The sequence below is a fragment of the Vitis riparia genome, chromosome 16 (genome assembly GCF_004353265.1).
Source record: "Vitis riparia cultivar Riparia Gloire de Montpellier isolate 1030 chromosome 16, EGFV_Vit.rip_1.0, whole genome shotgun sequence".
Lineage (NCBI taxonomy): Eukaryota > Viridiplantae > Streptophyta > Magnoliopsida > Vitales > Vitaceae > Vitis > Vitis riparia.
The window spans coordinates 7834402-7843674 of record NC_048446.1 but is presented as its reverse complement, the minus strand read 5'-3'; positions in this window follow the sequence as shown (position 1 = coordinate 7843674).

Below are 9273 nucleotides of genomic sequence, written 5' to 3'. Positions count from 1 at the left end.
CATCTAATTCTTTTAATCAGCCTCCTATCAATCCTTCAGATGACTCATCGAGTCTATATTACCTACATCCAAGCGACAATCCTGGTGCTTTGTTAGTATCAGAAATCTTCAATGGAGAAAACTATGTTACATGGAGTCGTTCGATAGTCATTGCATTGACAGTAAAAAACAAGGTACAATTTATAGATGGTTTAATTGTTTCTCCCTCTACTGATCAGCTTGTTAAACACATAGCATGGTTAAGGGCAAATAATTTGGTTCTTTCTTGGTTGATGAATTCTATTTCAAAAGAAATATGAAATAGCTTACTGTTTGTGGTATTTGTTGTTGATCTGTGGAATGAGCTTAAAGTCAGATATCTCAGGAGTAATGGACCAAGGGTTTTCCAACTTGAGAAATCTTTGAGTTGCATCAGTTAAGGTGCTTTGTCTGTTACTGAATATTTCAGTACCTTTAAGACCCTTTGGGACGAGTACATTAGCTATAGGCCATTTCCAACATGCACTTGTGGCAAAATGGCAACATGCACTTGCGAACTTTTCAACTTTCTACAAATCAGACAGTAATCTGATTATGTACTCAAATTCTTGGTGGGGCTAAATGATTCTTATGCCTCTATCAGAAGCCAATTGCTACTAATGGTTCCATTACCAAACATGTCCAAGGTTTTCTCTCTACTGCTTTAAGAAGAAAGTTAGAGGCAACTCACAAATTCTGCTACATATAATGAGACTCATGCTTTGATGGCAAAGCAATCCAATCAGCAGAATTACCAGCCACAATATTTCAAGGACAAACCAAAGAAATTTGCCCTACACTGTACTCATTGTGGCTATAATGGTCACACAGTGGACAAATGTTTTCAACTTCATGGTTATCCTCCTAGCTGGAATGGACCAAAGGGAAAAAGAAATATGGCTTCTGCTCATGCTGCCATTACTACTCCAGAGGTCCCCAATCAAAATAGCAATGAGCAACAAAAGTTTTGTTTCACTCCAGAGGAATTTCATAAACTAATTGCACTTGCAAATTCAGTTCAACCCAATTCTTCCAATCAGAATAATGTCCAACCAGCTATTAACCTTGTCACCACCTCTCACTTTTCTAGTAAAGTTCAACCTACACTTAAACCAATTTTTTCTTGTAATTCTGTTATTTCTAAGCCAAATTCCACTTCATATTGGCTTCTAGATATGGGTGTAATAGACCATATGGTTTGTTCACCACTTTTATACCATTCTACACCTAAAACAATTAATGCATCCATCAATCTTCCTAATGGTACTACAGTTCCAGCCACACACATTGGTACCGTATGTCTCTCAGATTCCTTATTTTTACATAATGTCTTGTGTGTTCCTCATTTTTCATTCAACCTATTATCCGTTTCCAAACTCACTAAACAATCTAATCTTTCTCTTACCTTTACTGCTTCTCATTGCCTTTTACAAGACCAGTCAATGGAGAAGATGATTGGGATTGCTCTTGAAAAAGAAGGACTTTACCATCTGATTCCAGCTTCATCACAAGCTAAAACCTGCAATTCATTTCAGTTTAATTCTGCTCCTCTTGCTTTGTCCTCTATTCACAAACACTTAGATATATGGCATTGTAGATTAGGACATGTATCTAGTTCAAGATTCCATTCCCTCAAACAGATTGACTCTGCTATCACTCTTGATCATACAAATGTTTGTGACATATGTCCTTTAGCAAAGTAAAGAAGGCTTCATTTTTCTGTATCACAGAGTAATTCTAATAAAAGTTTGATTTGATCCATTGTGATATATGGGGTCCTTTTGGCACTACTTCTTATTCTGGTTTTCGATATTTTTTTAACTATAGTCGATGACTTCACAAGGTGTACTTGGGTATACATGATTAAAGCTAAATCAGAAGTGCCATCTTTAATCAAAACTTTCTGTAAAATGGTAGCAAACCAATTTTCTTCTTCTGTCAAAGCTATAAGGTCTGATAATGGACCAGAATTCTTACTCATAAAATGCTATCATAAATATGGTATTTTGCATCAAAGAAGTTGTGTCGAACTCCTCAACAAAATGGTGTTGTGGAGAGAAAACATCAACATCTATTAAGCACTACTAGAGCCTTAATGTTTCAAGCAAATCTACCATTATTTTTTTGGAGTGACTGTGTGCTTACTGCTGCCCACATAATCAATAGAATTCCCACTCCTCTACTTCAAAATAAAACCCCTTTTGAAATGCTTTTTAACAAAACACCTAACCTTTCTCATTTAAGAGTTTTTGGTTGCCTTTGTTTTGCATCCACTTTAACTAGTCACAGACAAAAATTTGATTCACGAGCCACAAAGTGCATCTTCCTAGGATATCCTTATGATATTAAGGGTTATAAACTCATGGATCTAAACACCAATAAGATCCTTGTTTCTCGGAATGTCATATTCCATGAAACAATTTTTCCTTTCCAAGTGTTGCCCTAACATCCTGAAACTCATTCCTTTATGTTTCCTCTTTCACAATCCTTTTTAGATTCACCTTCTACCACCTTCTTCTTCAATTCCTATCACAATGTGGGATCTGCATCACCACCTAATAATTCTCCTTCTTTCTCTAAACCTCCTGCCCTTCTTGAATCCGACTCACCTACATTTCCTTCTCCATCCCATCTGGATTCAACTTCTGATTCAACTGACCTTGAAGTCCTACAACTTAGAAAATCAACCAGAATTAAACAAAAACCTTCATATCTATAGGACTATTATTGTGGTAATGTCTTTTCTTCTCAAAATGCAACTCAGGCATCCACTTCAATTGATTGTTCTCCCACTAAAGGTAATTTCTATTCTCTTCACCCTTTTCTTTCTACTAGTAGACTGTCTACATCCCATAAAGCTTTTCTCACCTCTATCATAAACTCTCCAAAACCCAAATCATACACCCAAGCTTCTCGCCTCCCTGAATGGAAAGCTGCCATGCAACATGAACTTACTACTTTGGAGTTAAATAAAACTTAGGAGCTTGTTACTCTTCCTAAAAATAAAAGGACTATTGGTTGTAAATGGGTATTCAAAGTGAAATATAAAGCTAATGGAACCATAGAAAGACATAAAGCTAGATTGGTGGCAAAAGGGTATACTTAGCAAGAAGGCCTAGATTTCTTTGATACTTTCTCTCCTGTGGCTAAGATTACATCCATTTGCTTACTGCTTCCTGTGGCTGCCATCAAACAGTGGCATCTTCATCAACTAGATGTCAATAATGCATTTTTGCATGGTGATTTACATGAAGAGGTATACATGGAATTGCCTCCTGGGTTGGTTGTCTAAGGTGAACAGAAAGTTTGTCGTCTTTTAAAGAGCCTCTATGGCTTGAAGCAAGCTTCCAGGCAATGGTATGCCAAACTATCCCAGGCCCTTCTTTCCTATGGATTTGTTCAAGGTAATTCTGACTGTTCTCTGTTCATTAAGAAATCTGAAAGTTCTTTTATGGCCTTATTAGTCTATGTGGATGATGTGCTATTGGCAAGTGATAGCATTCTGGAAATTGAAAGGTTGAAGACTTTTTAGATGCCAAATTCACTATTAAAGACTTAGGCCCACTGAAATACTTTCTTGGCTTGGAAATTGCAAGGTCTAAGACTAGTATCTCCTTATGCCAACGAAAGTATATACTTGACATACTTGAACACACTGGTTTAATTGGATCCAAACCTGCTGCCTTCCCTATGGAATCTACCCTCAAGTTATTAGCAAATGATACCAATTTCTATGAAGATCCATCAGGTTACCGAAGACTCATTGGCAGATTACTTTACTTAACTCTCACTAGGCCTGACTTAGCCTATTCTGTACAAGTACTTAGCCAATTTTTAGCAAAACCTGCTATCAGTCACCATCAAGCAGCCATTCAAGTACTAAGGTATCTGAAGGCCACACCAGGGCAAGGTCTCTTTTTTCCTTCTTCCTCAGATTTTCAATTAAAGGGTTTTTCCGATAGTGATTAGGCAGGCTGTGTCGATACTAGAAGGAGTGTCACTGGTTTTGCAATTTTTCTTGGCAACTCATTGATTTCATGGAAATCAAAGAAACAAGTTACAGTTAGTCGATCCTCTACAGAGGCAGAGTACCGAGCCCTTGCAACTACCACCTGTGCAATTCAATGGCTTTTGTATGCCTTACAAGACCTAGATATCAAACATTCACAGTCAGCTTTGCTATATACTGACAGTAAATCAGCAATGTCCATCGCCACAAATCCAGTTCAGCATGAGAGAACAAAGCATATCTAGATTGATTGCCATCTTATTCGCGAAAAATTGCAACAACATGTTATTAAGCTCTTCCATATTCCATCGCGATTACATCTCGCAGATATCTTTACAAAGCCTCTCTGTTCTCTACCTTTTCATCATAATCTTCGCAAGATGAACATCATTAGCATCCATGTTCATCTTGAGGGAGGGTGTTGGAGTGTTGCATCTCATATTGAAAGCATGGAATTAAAAAGGAAAGAAAAAAGACTTCAAATAGAAAGCAAGTTAGATGAGAAGAGTTAGTTAGAAGAGTTGTTATTTCAGTTTATTCTTTACTCTGTTATTGTGTCATTGATGTATTATAAATAAGACTCAAGTCTGATGTATTTTTTCAATTTTTCGATTTTCTGCAATCCATTTTCTTTTGTGTGCTCTGTTTCTTGGTGTTTTTCATCAGTTTCAGATTCTTCTAATTCTCAACACATATAGATCATCTATTGTAAAGGAATAGAGAGGAATAGAGAAATAGTTGTTCTTCTCTAGCCCAGCAACTACTACTCTGATGGTATAGTTATGGTAATGGATCTCCTCGACATAGTATTTCCCATATAAGATGGTGCGATTGTTTTCACAAACCAATTCGTATGCAATATCAGGATGACCAAAGCCAAGCGGATATCCTTTTAATCGAAATGGGATGCTGATGTTTTGAATATCTCTGCAAGAAGAGGGCCTGCAGGATTGGTTTTCACTAGCAGTGCAAAATGAAAGAAAACTAAAGTGGAGGCATGTTATGAGGCCTACCCCCATAAGTTTTCCTTCTCTCAGCATCATAAGTTCAGATGCAGAGAGAGACGCTTCTTTGGTTTGGGGCATCCCCAAGTTTCTGAAGATAAAATTACAACCCAAGAAGCAAAGCTGCTTAGAAATCAACTTTCTAGCTACTGGATTTGTCTATGCATTGGTGTCACAATCAACTACCCAAAATCTTCCTTTTTTTCTTTTCTCTTCATATGCCATAGCCTTAACTCTCTCTGGCTGAATTTTGATGCAAAAGATTAGAATGCTCCTATGACTCACCGGCAGAGACAGGATGCAGAGAAAATAGATCTCAGGTAAAAGCAAATTTGTTGGATTCAGGTGAGTGCCCCAACTGTAGTCATGATTTAGAGAATATTTCTAAGTGTTCCCTTACCCAACAGCTTAAAGGTTTGGGTTGATGATATCAGAGCTTAAGGTTCAATCCTCTAGTCTCTTTATTTCCTATTTTTCTCTTAATACTATCTCAAATTTTAAAATAGAGAGGAAGTACAGTTTCTAGTAATGGAATGTCTACAACCTTAGAAATGGTTAGTCTTAGGCCAAGCCCACAAAGAATCATTGAAAAATCTACCAAGCAAAACTGATCAGTAAATGAGGAAATGAGAAATTGCAAGATTGAAATGATTAAATGAGAATCAAATAGGGGATATTAGATTACCAGGCACTTGATATGTTTTGCTTTGAATTTAATAATCTTTATAATTGATGACAATGACTAATCAGCTTTAGAATGAAATTTTGTAATGAAGCTTAACACTTCCTTGAGAAGAGTTGTATAAGGAGAGGTTCCCATCCAAAGTCAAAATAATAAATAAAATATTAGAAAATTCAAAAACCTATTCTTGTATCCCTTTCTTCGTAGTTTCAGAAACCAAGGCAAAAATACTAGCCAATTTCTATTGAAGACCAATAACACGAATGCAAATATAAATTGAAGGAAAGTTAAAAATGATGAACAAATTATCGTAATTCAACTAGAATTAGACCACAAGATAAACAGTGATTAAAATGGAAAATGAAAGAAAAATAGTTGTATTTCTGAAGAGAAAATACAAGTAATAATGAAGGAAAACTGAAAATCCAAGAAAGTACCAACATTTACAAAAATGCAAAGAAAATTTGATGGAGAAAATTTTCAAAGCTCTGCAAACTGCTAGCCTATATGCTGTGTCAGAAGGTAACAAAAAATAAAACAACGGTTCAACACTTTGTTTATGATAGAAGGTGCTGAGAAAGTGAACTATTGGGGCTTAACCCCAAAATTCCACATAATCAACAATGGTCAAAGTCATCATCATTAGACAATAAAATGTTGCCTGAAACTTTCTACCACTAAAGTTAATAAAAAAATAAAGCAATACTCAAGTAGCAACAATAAATTAAAAGGATCATGATATAGCAAACATCAAGTTAGGTTCTATGCTGGACAGAAGATACGCCCTGTTAGGGCCAACCAGCCTCCAAGGCCCCACAAGTTCCCTTTCTAGTTAAATGACCAGCCATATCATTATTAATAGAGATAATTCTGGTAACAGCAACAACAACATTTCCAAAAGATATAATTCTAATGCACCCAATAAGGGAGATTCCAAAAAAAATTCCGGTAAAATAAGAATTCGTCAAATCAAGGCTTGATCATTGTATATATTCTTTATAATTACTGTAGACTAGAAGTTTCTATAGCAACATTTTTTATTATTGCTATATAGATCAAGTCAACACTCATGTATATTTAAACATAGTATCAATAAGAATTTTCAATGTGTGTCTTCTCGTTTATCCCTACAACCCTCTGCCTTTCTCCTTCTTATGGTATCAGAACCTTCCTATAGTACACCAAAAACCATGACTGGTTCATCAGTTTCTTCTCCTATCAATTCAATAGCTTCTCTCCTATTTGATTCTTAAAATCAAATCATCACCATTAATGTTGCTTCTCAAACCCCCCTGAAACTTACATCCAACAACTATACTACTTGGAGAGCATAATTCAACTCATTGCTTGTTGGTCTTAATCTCAAAGGTTATATTGATGGATCGACCCTTTGTCCATAAAAAACCATAACTGAAAATAATACTGAAATTCCCAACCCTGCTTACTTATTTTGGATTCATCAAGACCAGGTCATTTTTAATGCAATTTTGGGTTCTGCTTCTGAAGATATTTCTCCTTTCATTACATTGTCTGCATCATCCCAAGCAGCCTGGAAGAAACTTGCCACTACATATGCCAAACCATCCCATACCCGAATCCATCATCTAAAGGAAAATCTTACTCATCTTTCACATGACACTCTCACTATTACTTAGTACATGCAGCAATCAAAAGGTTATGATGATGCTCTAGTACTTGTTGATGTCCCGATTGGTGAAACCTTCCTCATTATACACATTCTTGATGGTCTCAATAGTGAATTCAAGGAGATTGTTGTTGTTGTGAGAGCATGTGAGACCCCTATTACCTTTAAGGAACTTCATGAAAAACTACTTGCTTATGAAGGTTATCTCAAAAGGAAAGGCTTGAAAGAAAACAACAACATCACTGCAAATGTGGCAACCAAACAAAATCCCAATAATCAAAACAACTACAACACTTATAAGCAAGGCAAATTTTACAACACTGGTGGCAATAGCAGTACTAAATAAAGTCATAATCCAAATAGAAACTCTAACCCAAAGCCTTATAAAAGGTATTGTCAGCTATGTGATGAATAAGGCCATATGGCTAAGCGTTGCTTGAGGTTTCGTGTCTCTCCATTGTCATTGCAGCCACAATTGTAATAATTTTTTCAATAGTTTTCACAACCTCCACTCAACTATCAACGACCTTTCTTTTCATCCCAACTAAGAGCTCACTTTGTAGAACAATCAAATGGCTCTAATACAGGCTGATTGATGGATTTTGGTGCGTCTCATCATGTCATTTTTGACTTGCAAAATCTGTCTCTTCACTCAGAATATGATGGTAGTGACAACATAGTGATCAATAATGGTACTGGTTTGCACATAACTCACACTGGTTTTACCACACTTTCCTCCCCCTCTTCTCATTTCTCTCAACCTTTTACCCTTCCTAATGTCCTTTGTGTTCCATCAATGAAAAAGAATTTAGTATCTCTTTCTAAATTTTGTTAATCTAATCATATCTTAGTTGATTTTCTACCTTTTTCTTTTGTGGTGAAGGATCTACAAACGGGGGCACCACTAGTGACAGGGCATAATCGAGATGGAGTCTATGAATGGCCATCACGTGTGACTTCATCGACACCTATCCTTGCATTTTCCATCTCAAAACCTCTTTATAGCAATGGCAAAATCGTCTTAGCATCCCTCCGTCAAAATTCTCCAACGAATTATCTTCTCTAATAAGTTGCCTTTCTCTTCTTCCTTATGTGGTGAAGTTGCTTGTAATGCTTGCAAATGTAATAAGTTGCATAAACTTCCTTTTTATGTTTCTACTTTGACAAGTCATGCACCTCTTGAATAAATATATTTAGATGTTTGGGGGTCATCTCCTGTTCAATCATTTGATGGTTTTCGCTATTATGTTGTGTTCATTGACGATTTCACAAAATATTTGTGGTTGTTTCCAATTAAATTCAAATCAGATGTTCCTATTATGTTCAAAAAGTTTAAATTGGTAGTTGAAAAATATTTCCAAAAACCAATCATTTCCTTTTATTCTGATGGTGAGGGTGAGTTTATTACTATTAAAAAAAAAAATTGAATCTCATGGTATAAGTCATTTTATCATGCCTCCATATACACCTGAACACAATGGATTCTCTGAATGTCGTCATCACCACATTAGAGAAACTAGTCTCACACTCTTGACACAAGCCTTTGTCCTTCTTCAATTTTGGTCTTATGCCTTCATGACTGTTGCATACCTTATCAATCGTATGCCCACTTCCACATTATCTTTTCACACTCTTTTTGCAAAATTGTTTGGTCGCTCCTCGAATCAGTCAAAGATGAGGGTTTTGGGTGCTTTTGTTATCCTTGGTTGAAGCCATACATTAAGCATAAACTTGAATCAAGGTCGAAACCATGTGTTTTTCTTGGTTACTCAAAGAATCAAGTGTCTACTATTGCTTTGATCCTTCCACAAAACATTTTTACATATCTCGGCATGTTGATTTTCTTGAAAATATATTTCCTTATTCTTTGCTTGACCAAAATTTGTCCAGATTAACATCGGATAATGTTCAGAAT